The sequence below is a fragment of the Xiphophorus hellerii genome, chromosome 22 (assembly GCF_003331165.1).
Source record: "Xiphophorus hellerii strain 12219 chromosome 22, Xiphophorus_hellerii-4.1, whole genome shotgun sequence".
In the NCBI taxonomy this organism is placed as follows: domain Eukaryota; kingdom Metazoa; phylum Chordata; class Actinopteri; order Cyprinodontiformes; family Poeciliidae; genus Xiphophorus; species Xiphophorus hellerii.
Window position 1 is genome coordinate 509,377 of NC_045693.1, and position 19,703 is coordinate 529,079.

Here is a 19,703-nt window from a genome sequence, read left to right on the forward strand (position 1 = left end):
AGTTTTCTCTTATCTATGCTTCCTGCTGCTCACCTCACCACAGCGAAGCTCTGAGAGCAGAGAGAGAAACTTCATGGTGCAGGATGAATTCATGTGGTTGGAGTTGAACTCTGTGAAACTTTTAGTTGACACGTCAGTCCTCTTGTACTTGTTTTTATACTTTTAATAAATTGCACTTAAACCTGATCACTTATTACTTATGTGTCACTTATCATAGTGACGCCTCATATAGAGAAATAAAAACACTGCAGAGCTACAATCACTCTGATGATCTGCTGCTGTTATTTCTAGCCGGATTTCAAACCTGCAGCAGCGAAGACATGTTAGCGTCTTGTCCTGAAACTCTTCCACTTGAAAACAAACAGAATCATGTCTATAAAATAAAGGAAATGGATCCGGGTCAGTTAGATACTTTTGCTTTCTGATGGGTTCTGAGTGAATTTAGCAGCTGAGGAACGGTCCTCAGTAATCTTTGATATAATTATCTCATGTTGGAAGTCAGTGAAAGTCTCACACAACAGTGGGGTGCTGCACACCTGAACCCAAACTGGGCCCGGTTGGTGATTGCCCGGCTGGTTGGGAGCTCTGTAGGGTCGGTGCTGCTTGGTGCCGGGCGGTTTTAGTGCGGTTGGTTGGTGGACAGGTCCAGGACTGAAAACACGGCTCGGTACCGGGCTTGGTTTGCACAGTGGGAGGAGTCGGCACCACCGGGTTCTGGGTTTCAGTGCCTGAACGATATATCTGCTGAAATTAAGTAAATTATTAAACAAAGAAATAAATAATAATCATCCTCGCTCTTTTAAATACAGAAGATAAATACTTTTTACTCTCTGCTAGCAGCAGTAGGCGGGGTGAACAATCCACATCGAATCAGTTTCCTCATTGAAGCTATGAAAACCTCTGAAGACTGAGGCTGATTTAAACCAATGAGCTGAGCTGGAGGACTGAGGAACAGCTGTGAGTAAAAAAACCTTTTTATTTCAAAACAGAAAGATTACTCTGAAGTAAGCATCATTTTAGTTTTGAGAGAAAGATTCTCAGATTTATTTATATGTTTGGAGCATATAAAAAATGAAGCTGGTTGGAAACGACCATTTCAAACTCATTAAAAAATAATCAACACAGATCAAAAGTATTTAAATGCTTTCCAGTTTATTTGAACTGTAACATTGATTGGTCCAAATCACTCTAGGCCAGTATGACCAGTTTATTAGCTTTTTGTTGATCAAAGACCAGAATTTAAAAATAAAATGTTTTCACAGGTAGGGTGTCTAAAATCAACAACGTTTGGAAGAAATGAAGTCCTTTCCAAGATTAGGATTAAATGATCCATATGAGGATTTTACAGCTGATCCAGATTATATGGATGTGATGATTTGGATCAACATTCATGTGTGTTTACCCTTCACCTTTTTGGTCATCGCTTTGTGCTGTACAGTAAGTACATTTCAACCTTAACCGCATTTGATGTTATTTCATCCAGATTGTAGTATTGGTAAAAGTAAAGTTTTTTATGATGTTTATCTGCCTAATATCACAATGTTCTCCGAAGCATTCCCAACATTAAAATATAAACAGATGAGTGTCGCAAACCTTTTTATCTCTTTATAAAAAAATTATTTTATGGGCTGAATGAAAAACTTACAATCTCTTATTGTCCCTGATGTTATTATAACAAATAGCAAAATAAACTAGAGTAGCCAGAGGTAACAGCAGGTTCATCAATCTCATTTATAGCAAGATAAATATAAGTATTTATGCTTCTTTAAGACACCACAACAGTTCATTGCTGGTTTTATGTGTGTGAAACCATTAACTGGGTTCTGATTGAATGTTTCCTGCAGGTCCGTTTGGATCACATTCCAGTTACCTACTACATGAACCTCCTCGTTTCCAATCTGATCCAGTTCATCAGTCTGATTGTATTTGTGCATATAGGCAGATTTCATTTCAATAGCCTTTCTAAATTTTTTATTTCCTACAGCTGTAGTGGAATGGCCAGTTTTTCCTTCAGGATGGTCTTTGCTCTGGAAAGGTACTAACTCATATTTTAGGCTGTTTAGACTGTAATGAATCAGATATATTAATATGGAAGATGCTTTGTGTAAATATGTCTGTGTACTGATGCTAAGGTCTTCCTTTTGTCTTCTCTTTCAGGTTCCTTTACATATCCAAGCCACAGTGTCATTTCATGAGACAGTGTAAAGGTTTAGTGACTGTCAGTGTTTGCGGATGGATTTTTTCTGGTGTCATCGTCTTTCTTTTATTCGCTTTTTATCACGATTTACTCCAGATCTGTCTTTTGCTCCTTGCTACCCTGGTAACCATCATCCTTCTTGCTGTGACTCTTAAGTCACTGTGTAAAGCTTCCTCGATGCCTGTCAAAGAAAAATGCAGAAACATAGGAATTTTAGTTCTGTTGCTGGTTAATCACATAGTGACTATTTTACCAACAGATGCTTATTTTTTTTATTCATGCTTATATTTCTATCCGAATAAATATGAATATTTCAGGCAAATGGAGACATCATTGTTCACAGACATCATTTTCACTTTGAGTCTCCACGGTCCTGTCATGGACTTGATTCTGTTTGCTTTCATGTCCAAAGGGCCTTTCATTAAGCTCCTGATGCGTCTCTGCTGCTGCAGGAAGGAAACAGCTGCAGCAAATGACACCAGCAGCTCATCAGTTTGACTGAATCAAGTAGGGAAGAGAAACAAAAAACAAAAATATATGCCAAATAGGCCTTTATTTCAAGTTAAAGAAACATTGATCCTAAAAATTCAAAGGTTGAATTGCAGTTTCTGGAACCAGAACTATATGTGTATATTTACTTCCATAAAAATGTTTTGGTTTTATTAGCAGCCAGATGATTTATATTAAATATTTCAATTATTTGTTTTTGTTTCTTATAAATATTTGGTTCTGAGTTTTTCTTGTTGTGTTTCAGAGGCTGCTGCCTCACTGAGGCACTTTGTGAACTTATTACTAAAAACACAGATTAGTAATTCTGTGTTTTTTTCCATTTACCTTTTTTGTTTTAAAACATTTACACTGTACACATCATATTGTGATTTAAAAGAAAAAAAAATGCTTTGCTTCTTTTAGCATCGGTGCAGAAATATCTTCTAAAGTTTCTGAAATTGTAACGATTAGCCGATAAATTGTAAATACATTTTTAGTTTTGTTGTAACTAAAATTACTGTTGTGAATTATGATCTGATCAGTTTGTTAAGGCAGGAGAAATTATTATTTAGTCAATGGAACCTAAATCTATTTTAAGCTTTGACAATAGCTTAAAACTTTGCTTTTAAGATGTTTTAGTTTTGTTTTATTTGCACTAAACAAAATGCTGCAAATTAGCTTAGCTATAAGTACAATGATACATGATAGAACTGCTTTTTTATTTGGTTTATTTATGTAAATTTGTGTCTGTTCCTGTCAAATCAACCTAATTGTATTGAGTTGAAAATCTAATTGCGTTTGGAAAAAATTAACAGCAACATTCAGTTTTTTCAGTCTGTGATTTATTTCTTTTTTTAATTTGATCATTTAGTTGTACATTAAGAGCAGAAAGCATCTTACAGCTCTACAGAAGCTGAAATGAAATGTAAATCAACGATGTTACATTTAAGTTAGCTGAAGTTTATTTTCATGAAATACTTTTGAATTCATTTTATCTCTGTATAAATAAAGATCAGTTTCAACTTGTTTGAGCTTTATGTCGATTCAGTTATTCAGGTTCAGTAAACTGTTTGTTTTTGCCTCCATTTTAGGTCTCACTCTACTTTTATTTTTCACATTACATTTACTGGGAGAAGCTTGAACTTTAGAAATCTGTGAACAAACAAATCTGCTTTTTCCATCAGGGTTTTGGACACAAATAAGATGCAATGCAGTCATACATCATGTTTTACTGACTAAGCTGCTTACATAAAAAGAAGCACAATGTAATAATAAAGACACATCATTAACTTCAACTTCAAAATGTCGTCTTTGCATTTTGATGATTAACTCGACTTCCTGCCACTCACTTCACCACACTGAGGTGTGGAAGTTAGAGAGATAAACATTTCTCAGAACAAGACAAATTAATATGAGCATATTTAAGTTTGTGAAAATTTGTTTCTGAGTGTCCAGACTGTCCAGTCCATAATCTATAAATCATTGTAGGTTGGATTTAATTCTGTCAGTTTCCATGTGAAAAGACTCCATGAAAAAACTCCTGGTGTATTTCTGCAGCTGCAGGATGGAAAACTGAAGGAAATGTCAGCAGCAGATAATGAGTGCACTTATGAAATACATGATTCCAGATTATTTTACCCATATTCACAAGATAACATAATCTGTTAACATGCTGGCATTTACTAGTAATTTACTTTCCATTTATCTGTTTTTATATTATGCAATTATCTAAACTTTCTACCTCTGCATCTATGCCACATTGTAGTGGAAATAAATTCAGTCGTAAATTATATATATATATATATATATTTTTTAATAATAACAACAACAACAACAACAACAACAATAATAATAATAATAATAATAATAATAATAATAATAATAATAATAGTGGTTCAATCCACAACGTGTGGATTAAGAGTCAATACTTCCATACATGAAATGGTTCATGTCTCAGAAATCTGTAAACAGTTAGTTCAGAGTTTAGGTTTATCCTTTTGAAAAGAAATGCAAAAAATAATTAATAAAAAAACTAATTAATTAGAGATATATGTACTGCTCTATAATGTTTCTTTTGGCTATGTATCGTGGAGGATGCGTGTGTGTGTGTGTGTGTGTGTGGGTGTGCGTGTGTGGGTGTGTGAGTGACAGTGGGAGGGGGAGGTTTATCATTATTTCCTTATTGCACATTTCATTTGAAAACATCCGTATATGAGGCTTTCTAAAAACCGCTTCAACAACCTGGAAATCTTCTTAAGATAAGTTGTGAGTAAACAATCTCATAATTACAGTTTCTTTAAGTGAATGTTTGTATTTGATTTGAGTTCAGTCAAAATATTAAGACATAAAAATAAACAAGCAGTTAAAAACAGATGGTCTCCTTTATTTATCTGAGTTTTGAGGTAAAACAATGTCAGTAATTGCTAATGTTAGCAATGACAACAGAAAACCAAGGGAATGTTTTAGGGTGTGAAAATTTCTGATAACAAACATCTTAACAGAAAAAATGCATGAGCAGACAGTGATCTACATTTATTATGCTATTTAAAATCCGGAGCTGAAAATCAGATTTTATTTTGGCTGAAGAACTAAAGACAATACAAAGTTCTCCCAAAAGTTAAAATAAATCTTTGCAGAATTACAGACAGTGAAAACCAAAGTCATGAATTTCCTTTTATGTATTTGAGTTCTTGTGAGTTTAATCCATTGTTAACTGATGTCATACAAACAGTTTCCTCTCAGAAAATGCAGTTTTCAGATTCTCTCAGTGGGATTATTTGGATCAACGTCCATGTCTGCCTCCCTTTTACTTTCCTGCTTATCACTTTGTGCTGTCTGGTACGTAAAACCCATATTGTTTCTGGTCTGAAATAGTCATTATTAAAAACATATGGACATGTTTACTAAGTAAACATCCAGTTTTGTCTTTTCTTAAATCGTTCTGCAGGTGCGGTTGGATGGTGCTCCGGTCTCCTACTACATGAACCTTTTGCTCTCTAATCTAGTCCAGCTCATCATTCTGATCGCTTTACCTCAACATTCAGATTATCACTGGAAACATCTGGACTCTGTTCACGTCTATGCCTGCTGCGTTTTGGCCAGTCTCTACTTCAGGACGGTCATAGCTCTGGAAAGGTACCGGTGTGGTAGATGTGTAACATCCTACAGCCTGACTTTCTTCATGATTTTTACAATCTTTTCTGTGTTGCAGGTGTTTTTTAATTTCCTTCTCGCTGCAATACAGTGTGACACAAACCAAAGGCTTGGTGATCGTCTGTGTTTTGATCTGGGTGTTCAGTTTTGGTTTGGGCCTTCTGTTTTTAAAGTTCCTTCATGGACTGTTGTTCCTGGGTTTTGCGCTCCTTCCTGCTCCTGTGTTCATTGTGTGTCTGCTTTGGACCCTCAAATCGATAAACACAAACTTATCAGTGTCATCTGAAGAAAAAGACAGAACTATGGGAATGCTTCTGGTTTTGCTGGTTAATTACACCGTCTCAATCTTCCCTGCAGTTATTTATTATATTTACTTAGGAGATTTTAATCGCTATTATTTTAAAATTGCTGATTTTTTCCTGACCCTGTTTCTCTTTGGTCCATGTATGGATTTGTTCTTGTTCGTTTTCATGTGCAAAGGACTTATTGACAAGCTGCTGGTGTGTCTGTGCAGCTGCAGGAAGGAAACCAGTGAAGGATCTCATCTCAGCAGCTCATCAGCTTGAATACTGTAAAGAAATACATTTACTTTTAGTTTAATAAAACAAACAGATCCAATTTATATGCAGACATAAGGAGTCTGCATATAAATCATATTCATCTGACCAGGCAGAGATTTGAAACCATGTAATATATTCAGCAGAGAAAACTGATTTAATTGAACTATTCAAAATTATTGTGTGAAATTCAACAACTTCTATAATATTTTTAGATTGTTGCTTTACATTTTTAAAGCTCCTTTGCCTTACAGGTTTCTGCTTTGGTCAAAATTTACTGATTTTTTTTTTTATTTTGAAGGAAAAAAAGTTAATCATGTGAAATATGAGTAATGAAATTGTGATTGTGCCATGCTATAAATAAAGAATATACTTGTTGTCACTCGCTGTGTTGTGATATTGGTGTCACAAATCTACTTAGAGGTTCGTTGTGCTTAATGTTCTTGCTGCATTTTGATCATTATCTCTGTTTCCTGCCACAGAAGCACTGAAGATACAGAGAAAAAATGTTTTTATGGTAAAAAACATTTGAAACATGCCCCCTCCTCTGTGTGGCTCCTTCACCACATTCCCTCACAACAAGGAAAAATTCAAAGCACCAAGAAAAGGTTTTCATCATGCAGGAGGGATGTGAGATTTATGAATAGACATTTTTGGTATGTCTTCATAAAATCCAAGGTCACATTATTAATCACACATTGACATCAATCTAATATGTAACAGTTTTTAAAAAGAAAACATAAAGTAACAAGTTTCAGACAGAAAATCTCAAATTCTTTGAGCAAAATTCTGTTTATTATGATAAAGTGTTTGCATTATGTTTGCACTGGATGCAGAACTACATTTTGTTCTTTTCAGTCACATTAGTGGGTCATAACTTTTATATTCAAGCTGATGTCTAAGGGTTCTCGCTCTGCTTCTCCATCAGTTATGATCCCATATGGTGTCTCTGAAAAACATAGAACTTTGTGCCAAAGTTACTGGACTTTGGGACCTTTCACACTAATAAACTGTAAAAAAAAAAAAAAAAAAACATTTTTATGCAAAAGGCTCTAATATGTAAAGATGCAGAATTTCTTAAAACATTTCCTGCTGCATTTTGATCACTATCTCTGCTTCCTGCCACTCATCTCACCACACCGAAGCTCTGAAGGCAGTGAAGAAAAAAACTGCACAGTGAAGCAAAAAACAAAAAAACAAAAAGATGATGGTCCAATGTACAACCGTGTGAATGTTTGGTACGGATGACATTTCAGTGCAGCTGCTGGTGAAATGTCTTTTTAACATTTCTAACATCGAACCAACCAGACTGCAGATCTGTTGATTTTAGAGGTTGGATTGTAGAACAGAGAGACATCCTGGTAAAGATATTGTAAGTAAAGTAATTATTAATTATTGTCATATTTTTGATTAATATCTTCTGACAATTTAAAAATCTATTAAATGATTTTACTGTAACAGTTTTTATTAAATATTTATATTGAATATTGTTGTAAATTGTGTAAATGTCCCATAGTAGCACATCAGATGAATGCAAGTCTTACTAATGATATCATGTCAATAAGCAAATAGAATGCTTTCATAATTTTTATTATTTTTTACAACAGGATTTTTGAGAAGTACATACGAAGAAATGGAATTTGAAGTTTATCTTAATGTGATGATTTGGATGGACGTCCGTGTTTGTTTCCCCTTCACTCTGCTGGCCATCGGTTTGTGTCGCATGGTGAGAAATTTACTGATTAACTGAAAGTTTTCTGTCTTTTGTTGAAATTATTTGCATTTCTTCTTCCCAAATGAATAGACTTTTTACTTCTAATATACTGACAAAAACAAACATTTGACTTTTTTCTAAACATACAAATGTAAATTTATCTAAAATCCATTGATCAGTTTTCTTATTATTTGTAGCATTTTTTCATTCTTTTTCAAACGCTGGAAACATTATTAGCTTTGAAGGCCTGTTTTAGCAAAAAAAGAAATAATGCAGAGTAGCAAATAAAAAAAGAAAGTAATAAATTAACTCATTTTGACTTTTTTGACAGTGATGGCGCAAATGCTATTAATCTTGATGTCGTCATGACAACTTGTTCATTCTTTGACTCCAGCAAATTCACTTCATGTTTAAACTTTGGCTATATTTAATATTTAATGTTATCAATATTGAAATGAAATACTGATGAAAACTTTCCACCTTACTCTGAAGATCAAAGTAGACTTAGGGTCAAGGGTCAAGATTTTTGATTAATCATTGTTACCTTTTGCCATAAAATAAAATAATAATAATAATAATAATAATAATAATAATAATAATAATAATAATAATAATAATAATAATAATAATAATAATAATAATAGTCGTAGTAGTAGATTATTTTAAATTACACTTGGGAGCAAATACTTTGGAATTAAATTGAATGATCTAAATAATAAAAATAAAACTGACTTTGTTTCAGAAGACTATTTTAATTCAAGTCAAATTTGTTTGGGGAAAAAAAAGATTAAAACATTAGGAAAATCATAGAAATCTAGAATTTTTTATTTTTATAACATCCATCAAATCTCTTCCTTTTGGCTTTAATATTTTCCAAAAGTAAATATAAATATTTCCATTTATTAGCTGAAATAGGACACACAATATGATTACAGTTTTGCTTAGTCATCACTAAATTAGCCCGTTTTAACTCTGATGGATACATGAATCAAACTGTGTTTATTTCAGCCATAATGTGATTTGTTAAATGTTTTCTGCAGGTTCATTTTGACAACCTTCCTCCCATCTACTACACAAACCTCCTCACCGCCAATGCAGTCCAGCTCATCACTCTGATTGCTACTGTTGAAACAAAAGATGGACGTTTTCCAAATTCCACATGTCTCATAATCTACGGTGGTGTTGTGATGGTCAGTCTGTACCTCAGGATGATCATCGCCCTGGAAAGGTAACAACTCTTAAAATCATAAACAATCAGGGTTGCAGAGTTTTGGCAGAGATATTTACAGATTTTCTCTGTTTTGTGTTGCAGGTGTTTTTTCATCATCCAGCTGCCTTTCATCAGACAAACTAAATATTCTTTAATAATCTGTGTTTCTGTCTGGGTTTTCTGCATGGGGCTTTTTCCTCTTCTGGTATTTTTTCGCCACTTTTCAGTCATCTTTGTTTTTGCTCTCATTCCTTCTATCATCTTCCTCTTGTGTCCACTCGGGGCCTTCATATCTCTGCCTAGAGCCGCCTCAGGATCTCCGGAAGGAAAACGTAGAATAATTGCAACTTTTGTTCTGTTGCTGATTAATTACTCTGTAACAATTGTCCCACCAGTTAGTTTTTTGACCTTTAGATCAGATTATTATTATATGTATGAGGATACACAGTTTTTTGTGACCTTGTTTCTGCTCAGTCCTTTCATGGATCTGCTTCTGTTCGTTTTCTTGCGTGAAGGCCCCGTCGACAAGCTGCTGGCCTGTTTCTGCTGCTGCAAGATGGAAACACCTGCAGTAGAAGATGGCAGCAGATTATCTATCTGAAATAAAAGGAGAGACCAAGCAAATGAGCAAAATATTACATTACTAATGTTACATTACTTTTAGCTCTACTAATATTAATGTCACAGCAATCAGCCTTTAACAAATGATGTAAACTCATTTCTCAATCTTTAGATCAGATGCAGAATTTTAGCCCCGTATAACTGTAACAGGGCACTGCCTGAATTAAAAAAAGTTTGACATAAACATATTAATCCATTTAGAATCAAATATGATTTTTTTTCCAGCTTGTATGTATATGTGGAAATGAAAATGATTTTGTCAAAAAGAGGAGTTGAATTTTATTGAAATAGTTCAAAATCAATAGTAATTTATCAGCCAGTAAAAATGTAAGTTAGAAAATAAACAAAATATCTAAATTAGTTACTTTATATTAATAAGTGACAGTCAGTCTGTGCATCAGTCTCTATTTATAGGACAGTTGTTTTTGTTGCATCATAGGCATAGCAGAACTGCTAGAGTTTGAGCTCTAGGCTCATTATTCCTGTGATTTGGAGCTTTAATGTTGGTGATACAATCTCCCTGCAAACACCTTCTAACAGCGCCTTCATCACAAACTGATGTTATTAATCTGTAGATTTAATAAATGTTTCACGTCACTGTGGGGGAACTTTCACCTGTTCTTTGTGACAGTGATGCTTCAGTTGATTAAGGTTTGCAGATATTTGTTTTGCTCATAAGGTCCAAAAAAGAAGCCAAGCATCCTGTCACACCTGCAGCTGATCCACTTTGGTTCGATTTGTCCAAACCGCATCATTCCAGAAATCTTGTGGTTTATTCAAATGAAACAGTAAACCATTGTTGTGCTGTTGTGTTTTTGGAGAGACAAAAACTGCCTCCATCAAACCATCAAGTTTTTCTCCTCCACTTCTTTTTTAATGCTTTGCTTTAACATTGAACACATTAGTTGAGTCCTGCAGAGTCTCAGAGTCTGGGGTTGATCTGTTGTTGTCCAGTGTGACCTTGTAGAGGATTTGTTGTGATCTTAACCTTACAACACAATTCTGTAAATTTATTCAGTGTCCTGCAGCTTTTATATGTGTCCCTGGTCCAACCTGCATCAAGCAGCTGAATCACCTCCTGAAATGTGAAAGTTCTTCAGAGTCCTGATCAGGTGGGTTGAAGCAGAGACACTTCTGAAGGTTACAGGACACTGACCTCCAAGGACTGGAGTTGAAGACCTCTGCTTTAGAAAATGTATGGATGTTTTTACTTGTGAATAATTTTCTCTTAGTAGGGTAATTAATTGAAAATGGTTTTCCATATTTCTTCTCAGGTTGATATTCAGAAACTGTGACTCCTTTAATATCATTATGGATATAATTTTGCTTCGTCTGTGAACAACAACAAAGATGATGTTCAGTTAATAGATTGATCATTACCAGAAATAATCAGAAACTTGCAGATATTTTTCCTCTTATTTTCATAGGAAGCTGTGAGTATTTAGATTTTTTTATGACTAAACTTAAAAAAACGTGTTTTTTTTTTTACTCCTGTTACATTTAGAAGACAATGCTAGAATCTTCAATCACTTCTTGATATTTTATGATGATGTGTGTGGTTGTGTGTGCAACCTTTATAATCTGTGTACGTTGTTGCTGAATAAATGCTGAACCCTGTGACCCGCTTCTGTTTGTCAAACGGTTTGGATCATTATCCTGCTAAAAGACCCAATGACAGAAAACCATCAGATCTCTAGTGCAGGTCACCAGGTTTTTGCATAAAATGTGGTAAAAATCAATTCAAAAAGTCAAATGTCCTCATAAAACGACACAAACAGAAATTACTTCATTGTAACTACATTATTTATCAATAATCTTATGTAACAAAATGAGATAACTTTAAAAATCAGACATCAGTCAGGTTTGGGATGTGAAGTTCATCTTTCATTCAGTTCTACAGAAAAATAAAACTGATGTGATGAGCAGAAAAGATAAAACCAGAAGTTTTAATTGACCTTCAGAGGTAATGTTAGGGCACTTTTTGGGCTCCTTAAGTACCGTAACCACAAAAATCTTCTGAAGATTTATCACCACAGTTTTGTCAGGTTCTTAAACGTTGACGCTCCTAAAATTGTCGTTTGCAATGGGATACCTGGTTACAGAGTCAACTAAACTGATAAAAAGCTCAAAGCTTGAATCAACTGTTTTGAGCTGTTTTCAAATAAAACATAATGTAATCCATTCTGCACTTCAATGCAGTTTTAGGAAAGTGAATCACAGATAATCAGGCCTTTTGTTCTGGGTAAGAGTCATAGTCAGCAGACCAGGGGGACAGAGAACCTCAAAGCTTTGACTCTAGATTAGAACCATTGATGTCACAGAATGGGTTTTAATTTACCACCATAATAAAAACACAGGCTCTAACTGATACAACAAAATCATGCATTCATCTTCACTCTATTCTGACTGCTTTGTTAGTTCCTGTTGCTGCAAAACTTCACCACAGCATGATGCTGCCACCACCAGGCTTCACTGTAAGGGTGGTATAGGCCCTGTGATGAACTATTCCAGGTTTATTCCAAACGTTTCGCCTGGCATTGACACCACAAGTGTGAAAACTCTCCAAATAATTTATCTTTACATCTTCATGTTCCAGTTGTTGTCAATGGAAATGCATTTTTCTGAACTTTTGTTCATGATGCAGATTTTAAAAGCACAACCATAGTCCTAATCAACTATTTTTAGTTTTTGAGGTAATGCCAGTAGAGAGTAGCTCAATCATAAAGGACTGTCTGTACTCTGTGTGCATGTGGTTGTAAGACCCAATAACTTCTGAGCAAAACCACAGTTTCCTTTTTGTTGCTTGTGTTTAAACAGTAACCCTTCCTATTTAAACAGCTGAGTAGAGGTGGAAGTCATACTGAGTAAAGAAGCTGTAAGTACATTTTTTCAGAAATACTTCATTAACTTTGCAATGAAAAGCATATTCACTGTAACAGGTTTTAGTGACTTGTGTTTTATTTTAATGTCTTCCATGAAAACTTTATGCTGATCTGATGTGATGCTACATGAGCTTAATGAGAAAAAAGTTAGCTAACGTGTCTAAGCTAAAACCAAGTTTGTAGTTCTGTAAGCCAGAAACACCCAGTGGCCACTTTATTAGGAACACCTGTGGCTTATCAACATACAAACCAGACCAGTCTACTACATATCTGCAGCTGAGAGCAGAAGCTTAAACCTAGACATGGGGAAGACGACTTAAACTGAAGGTCTGAACAGGGAAGGAGGCGTTTTACTGACTTTGAATGTAGTTTGTTGGTGGTGTCAGGTAGTTTGGTCTGAGTCCTTCAGCAGCATCAGATTTACTGCAATTTCACAAACAATTTTCAACCAAGGATTGTTGAATATCATCCTCAGGTCCTCTTATGTTAGCACAGAATAGAAAACTAAATCTGGATCTCTGTAGTCCCACTAACATTAGGCAATCTGAAGACTCAGGATGATGAGTTTTCATTTCTGATGTGACATTCAGACTGAAAATCAGAAGCTGACATGAACAACATGAGAGTTTGAATCTAACCTGTCTTGTGTTAATAATTTCGGGTGCTTGCGGTGTTATAGTGATAACGATATTTTTCTCAGCACACTTTGGTCTCTTTATTATTAACTAAGCTTCTTGTGCACAAAAGAAAGAACCAGTTTGTCAGGGATTGGTGCCCCTTACCCAGTTTGTCACCCAGTGACTGCTGGAGAAACGCAGCCCCCTCTCATGCAGCCCTACAAGGACAAAGAGTTGTAGAAAATTGATGGATCAACAGAAGAAACTGTTTTTCTGGTTGCTAAATACTGTTATGAAACTTATTTTAAAAGTTTGACAGGACGGTTGGGCAGAAATGAAAATGTTGTGTCTTGTAGGTGAATTACATTGTAAACTGTATATTTTCAATCATGAAAAAAGTACTGAATGCAAAACACTTTGCATGTAGCAATCACCAAGATGTAATTTGCTTGTAAAGTAATAAAATGATAAATGACAATATTATCATTGTCATGTACAAATTCATGACCATAATGGAGCAGTTTGTGAAACACACTTCTTGTCTCTAAATAACAGGGCTGACTGAGTTTTACAGCACAAACTGAACAGAAATGGGATTTCCAGATTATCTCACTGTGATGATTTCACTGAACTTCCGGCTCTTCCTTCCTTTCACTTTCCTGGTCATCATTTTGTGCTGCATGGTAGGTAAATAACAACTTTGCACATGTAACTTTAATAACAGATAATAAAAAGCTGTTTCACGTAAACAGAAATGATTTTGTTTATAATTATCCCTTTTCCTCTGTTTTATAATACAGACTTTATTATTCCTGACTTTATCATAAAAATCTGACTTTTGATTGTTTCTGCAGATTCGACTGGATCGCGTTCCTGTCTGCTACTACATGAACCTCCTCATCTGCAACCTGATACACATTCTCTCTCTGATCCTGCTGAAAGCCACCATGGATCCTTTTCAGGAAAACTTACTTACAATCACATATTATTTTAAAATGTACAACTTTGGTGCTGTGACCAGTCTTTGCTTCAGGATGTGTGTTGCTGTAGAAAGGTACCAACACACATTTTATCACCAAAACTGCTTTTGCCTTAAAATACATTTTAAGTCAGTTTTACAGATATTTGTGCCGTAGTATTGAAGTTGTATTTCTGCCTTTTGTTGCAGGTTATTTCTGATCTGCTGGCCACAGCAGGACTTCATCAGACAAACCAAAGGTTCAGTCATTATCTGCGCCTCAGTCTGGTTGTTTTGTATTGTTCTTGTCACAAATGTCATCATCTTTAAGTTCTATTATCTGCTTGTGACAGTTGGCTTTCTTTCTGCTCCAGTGTTCATCATAAGTCTGGTCAGTGGTGTTACATATTTACCTAATGTCTCGTCTTTCCCAGCTGCAGAGAAACACAGAATTATGGGAATTTTTGTTATAATAATGCTTAATTACACGTTGACAATCCTGCCTGTGCTTATTTATTTTATTTATACATATCTGCACTCCCCTGAAATGACAGAAATTATTTTTGCCTTGTTTCTCTTCAGCCCTTTCATGGACCTGATTCTGTTTGTCTTTATGTGTAAAGAGATCACTGACCAGCTGTTGATGTGCGTCTGCTGCTGCAGAAAGGAAACTCCTGCAGAAGATTAGAAAAGCAATCAGTCTGTTAAAGTGTAGAGCAGACTGGTAAACGTAGACTGTAGATATTTACAAGATGGTAAAAAATGTTTGGTTGCTTTGAAATCAACATGTTTTATCCATCCAGTCGAGCTAATTTGAAAATAAATAACTGAACATGTTATAAATTATACACATTATCATCAAATGTAATTTTTTATTCTGTTGCAAATTAATTTTTGCAGAAATATGTGTATATATGTGTAAATATTTTGCTTGTCAGTTTATTATTATTTCAGTTTTATGCTGTAAGAATGTTCATTTAGTTGCCATCTAGTGGCTGAATTAGGTACTACATCTAAGAGTTTGATGACGTCACAGAAAGCCTACAGGCAGGAGGACTGGTCTCAGTTACACTGCAACATTTTAAACTTCAAGCTGGTCTGTGAAAGAATTTTGATAAATAACTAAATTTACAATTGATGTTTCAGTTGATTGATAATAATTTAGTTATTTGAATTTAAGCAGCATTTTTATTTTGTACTTACAAACTTTTACAGCTGTAAGCTAATTATTATCCCCTGAAGACATTTATTATACGTTTAAATGCTGTATTATTTGCTACTCTGCATTATTTCTGAGTTTATCTGAATGTCGACTCCAAAAAGGCGACGGAAAATCAGTGTGAAGTGTTTTCTCATCAGTGAGCTGTTTAGTTCTCACTCTGTTTTCTGTAACGATGTTCAGTGGAACCGATACATAACCTACAGAATAAAATCCAAATTATATCAGTTTATTTTTTTAGTTGTTATATTAAAACAAATGTGAAACATGATGATATTAAAGAAAGTAAAAACAGGCTAATTAACAAGCAGCACTGTAAATTATTATTATTAATAATATTATTATTAACACCACAATAATATTTAGTTTCTTGTCCTGTAAGTGAATCACCAATAATGACAAAATATAAAATTTTCAAGACCAAGCTTTATGTTATAATATTTTAAAGTCATTAAACCAAAAAAAAAGCTAAGTTTCCACAGAAAATGCTTATTTTTAAACTTTTCTCAGATTAATGTTTCTATTGTTCATTTAATATTTTTGGAAGAAAAATTCAGGAGATAATTGCCTGACCACAAGGGGGCGCTGAAAAAGCACTGACATTTTTATTCTCAGATGATCAACTGGAATAAATAAATAAATTCTGTGATGTCATGGTGGAGCAGATAATAAATAAATTCTCATTAATTAGTAAACATGGAGAAACAGCAGGAGCCTTAAAAATGACCCCAAAGGTTCACATATTGACATACTGTAGATTTCACATTAAATACCTTCTTAATGAAAGACTGGAAGCATGTTGATCATGGACAGGGTGTGTGTCGGAGTTTACTTCTTACTGTGTGTTTTATATAAACAGGCTAAAAATAGGAAAACCTGTTTGAGTCTTCATGTGGATATTCAGGAATATGATGAAGGCAGGGTTTGAAAGCAGCACTTTCTCTATAAATAAAGTTTCTATCAGTTTTATGGGTTTATGTTTCTGTGTTTTCTGCTTTTATTTACACAACTTTCCCTAAAAAATATGGGAAGGGCTTTAATTAGTGTTTGAGAAATGTCCTGCTCTTTAAAGTCAGACTCTGTTTAAATTGGAATACCTGATAAAACACAGTAATGAAGCACAGAACCAGGACTGCAGGCTCATCAGTGCCACAGTTTCCTGATTTAATCAGCTTTACCTGAAGCAACCTTTGTTCTTTGTTCCTCAACTTGAAATGTCTTTTTCTAATGTACATTGTTTTTCTGCTGTCTTAACACAACAAACTATTCATAAATCAAATTTGAATTTGAATGCCACAATATTTTGCATGGCACCTGAAAAAAGCCTAAAGGTGAGTCGAGTACATGAACATGGAAAGAAGTACAGATATACATCTTTTTATTATTTTTATTTCTTGGGCTGTATGTACTGTATGTTTGATGCTCTAAACAAAGTTGACATTTAAATGCTGGAATAAAATTAGGTAAAATCTTTCAATTACACCAAATTTGAACTTTGATTCTTCTTTTAGTTTAGATAAATAAACATTTAAGAACAACTCAAAATTAAATGTGAAACACTGAACCTTGTAAAGCAGGCATGTCCAAAGTCCGGCCCGGGGGCCAATCACGGCCCGCGGTCAGATTTCATACGGCCCGCAGCTTCGGTTTTATAATGTATTATTTATGGCCCGCCTGCACTGTGAAACAGAATAAATAAATCATAACACTTGAAACTGTAATTCCTCCTTTCACCAAATGGTGGCAGCACCACTTTAATACTATCAGTCTGCCTCGGTGCAGCGAACCCCTCTCCGTTCATTTCTGCCATGGCCACTGCAAAGAAAACGAGGAAAGTTTACAGTGAGGGCCGCCGCTTTCAAGGGAGATGGGAATTATAATACTTCTTCACTGAAAATCAGGGCAATTGTGCTTGTCTAATTTGTGAGATTGTTGCCTTGTTTAAGGATTTCAACGTAAAGAGACACTACCAGACTAAACATGCTAACACATACAACAAGCTAACAGGAAGTGACCGTGCTGAAAAACTGAAGCAGCTCCAAGCTGCACTGGCATCACAACAGCGATTCTTCACGCGGACCTGTGAGTCAAAAGAAAATACCACCAAAGCAAGCTACGAAGTTAATGTTAATAGCTAAACATGGCAAACCTTTTACTGAAGATACATTTATCAAAGACTGTGTTATGAAAATGGTGGAGAACATTTGCCCTGAGAAGAAGCAAGAATTTGAGAAAAATGTTTGCCTGGCACGTAACAGTGTGGCACTGAGAGTTGAGGACATGAAACTGAGAGTTTTGAACGGTAACATCTGTCACTATCAGCAGCGAAAAGCCAAAGAACATTTATGCACTTGGGTTTATGGCACTTATTTTTATTAAACTCTTGAGTAAGATTTGGTTATGAACCTGTAGATGTGATACAAACTATTACTTTCTGAAAGATATTGTAAATGACGAGCAAAATTCACTTCTTTTAAGATTTAATAATAATAGATAACTTTGCATTACTTATAACTCCTGTTTAAAATGTTCTTGAGGCAAAGATATTTTAAACTCATGTAAATTTAAGGTATTTCCTACAGTTTGTTTAATGTTATCTGACTCTCCAGATATGAAAGAAAAGCAGAATTTGGGTTTTTAGAGTTGTTCTCATCTGCCTGAGTGGCTTATATTTGGTTATTTTGTCATTTGAAAAATAAAGATAATTGTGACAATGAAAATTGTTTTATAACAGTGTGTGAAACTTTTGTAGTTAAAAAATGTCCAAACAAACTATTGGCCCCCGGGCATCTTCACTTGATCAAATCTGGCCCTCTTTGCAAAAAGTTTGGACACCCCTGTTGTAAAGGTTTTCATACACCAATATTTTCTTTTTTTTGTCACATCCCATTTGCAAACTAATCATCACTGTATTTTACTGAAATGATATATTTCAGAAAAGTGTTGGGTACATGTGTGTTCAGCTCATTGTATGTTAATATAAGATCCTGAAATACTTTGTGTCCAGTGGGTTTTAGAAGACACATGATTATGAAATACAGTCTACATGTGTATTTTAATCTGAGTTGTTACAAACAGCCAAGCACACACCCCATACACACATTTGAATTTCTACTCATTAAGTCTATTATTGTATTTACTATCATTGTACTGAGTATATGTATTGACTTGAATTCATTTTTGTAAATGCATTTATGCAACATCTTCCCAGCCCCAACCGTAGCAAGTCTAGTACTAACCCAGACCCTTACCAAAACCTAATGCACACCATACCTCTAACCATGACCTCTGACCCTAAACAAGATGGATTCACTGTATTACAGCTGGACTTTGATCCCTTTAAGGAACTGGCATTCTGTTGGATCGGCTGCCAAATCAGATCCTGTGTAAATTACAATCCTGTTTTGTGCATAAACATTTAAAAATAACACACCTGCTCAGAAAAAATGCCATTTAAAGTGACTAAAAGTCTCTGAAGTTTCAGATGGATTTCTTAATTAGAGAAGCTTCCAGAAACTTCATGGCACCATGTTTCTGTGTTTTCAGTATTTGTTTAGTCTTCATGGACTCTTCTGCATTTGTCTACATGCCTACAGTCCTAAAGGAAATGTGGAACCAACTCAGATTCTGAGAATTGTTTCTCATTCTTACAGACTTACAAGCTGTTCTTTGTTTAAACTGAAATTATTTACGTGATGCATCTTATTATAAAGCACAATGCTGTTTGTTAATCTTCAGATTACATTGCATTGTGTTATAATGTGATATGATCAGTGTCACCTGAAACAAACTTTCTTTGTTCCTCAAAATAAATGTATTGTTCTCATTTAATCTGCTGTACTGACACAACAAAGAATATCCATGAACTGAATTTGAATATTATTCAAAATGAAAATGTTTTGTGTGGTGTGAATTCTGGGAAAGAAAAGAAGGAAGATTCACATAGTATTATTTTAATATTTTCTGATGTATGTGTGCATTTATCAAAACTAGATTGTGTAGACGTTACACATCATTAGTTCTGTATTCAACAGTAACTCTTACCTTTGGAAGGTGATCTACATTTATCACAGTTCAATTCTGATT

At 34.6% G+C, this 19,703-nt stretch overlaps 4 long non-coding RNA genes across 5 annotated transcripts; all 4 read left to right on the forward strand.

Annotated features, from left to right (window-relative positions):
• The first annotated feature begins 908 nt into the window (after positions 1–908).
• LOC116712986 (uncharacterized) lies at positions 909–3,714 on the forward strand. The gene is made up of 4 exons (XR_004337746.1): positions 909–957; positions 1,263–1,437; positions 1,845–2,035; positions 2,158–3,714. It is a non-coding gene; the product is annotated as an uncharacterized LOC116712986 (long non-coding RNA).
• Positions 3,715–4,867: 1,153 nt separating this feature from the next.
• Positions 4,868–6,814, forward strand: LOC116712996 (uncharacterized). Its single transcript, XR_004337758.1, has 4 exons — positions 4,868–4,951; positions 5,418–5,524; positions 5,634–5,821; positions 5,898–6,814. It is a non-coding gene; the product is annotated as an uncharacterized LOC116712996 (long non-coding RNA).
• A 770-nt stretch (positions 6,815–7,584) lies between these two features.
• Positions 7,585–11,566, forward strand: LOC116712987 (uncharacterized). 2 transcript variants are annotated; one of them, XR_004337748.1, is made up of 4 exons: positions 7,585–7,768; positions 8,004–8,122; positions 9,151–9,338; positions 9,423–11,566. It is a non-coding gene; the product is annotated as an uncharacterized LOC116712987 (long non-coding RNA). The 2 variants fall into 2 exon arrangements; XR_004337747.1 differs by having other exon boundaries at positions 9,151–11,566.
• A 1,182-nt stretch (positions 11,567–12,748) lies between these two features.
• LOC116712985 (uncharacterized) lies at positions 12,749–16,586 on the forward strand. Its single transcript, XR_004337745.1, has 4 exons — positions 12,749–12,816; positions 13,996–14,123; positions 14,295–14,494; positions 14,609–16,586. It is a non-coding gene; the product is annotated as an uncharacterized LOC116712985 (long non-coding RNA).
• The last annotated feature ends 3,117 nt before the right edge of the window (positions 16,587–19,703 follow it).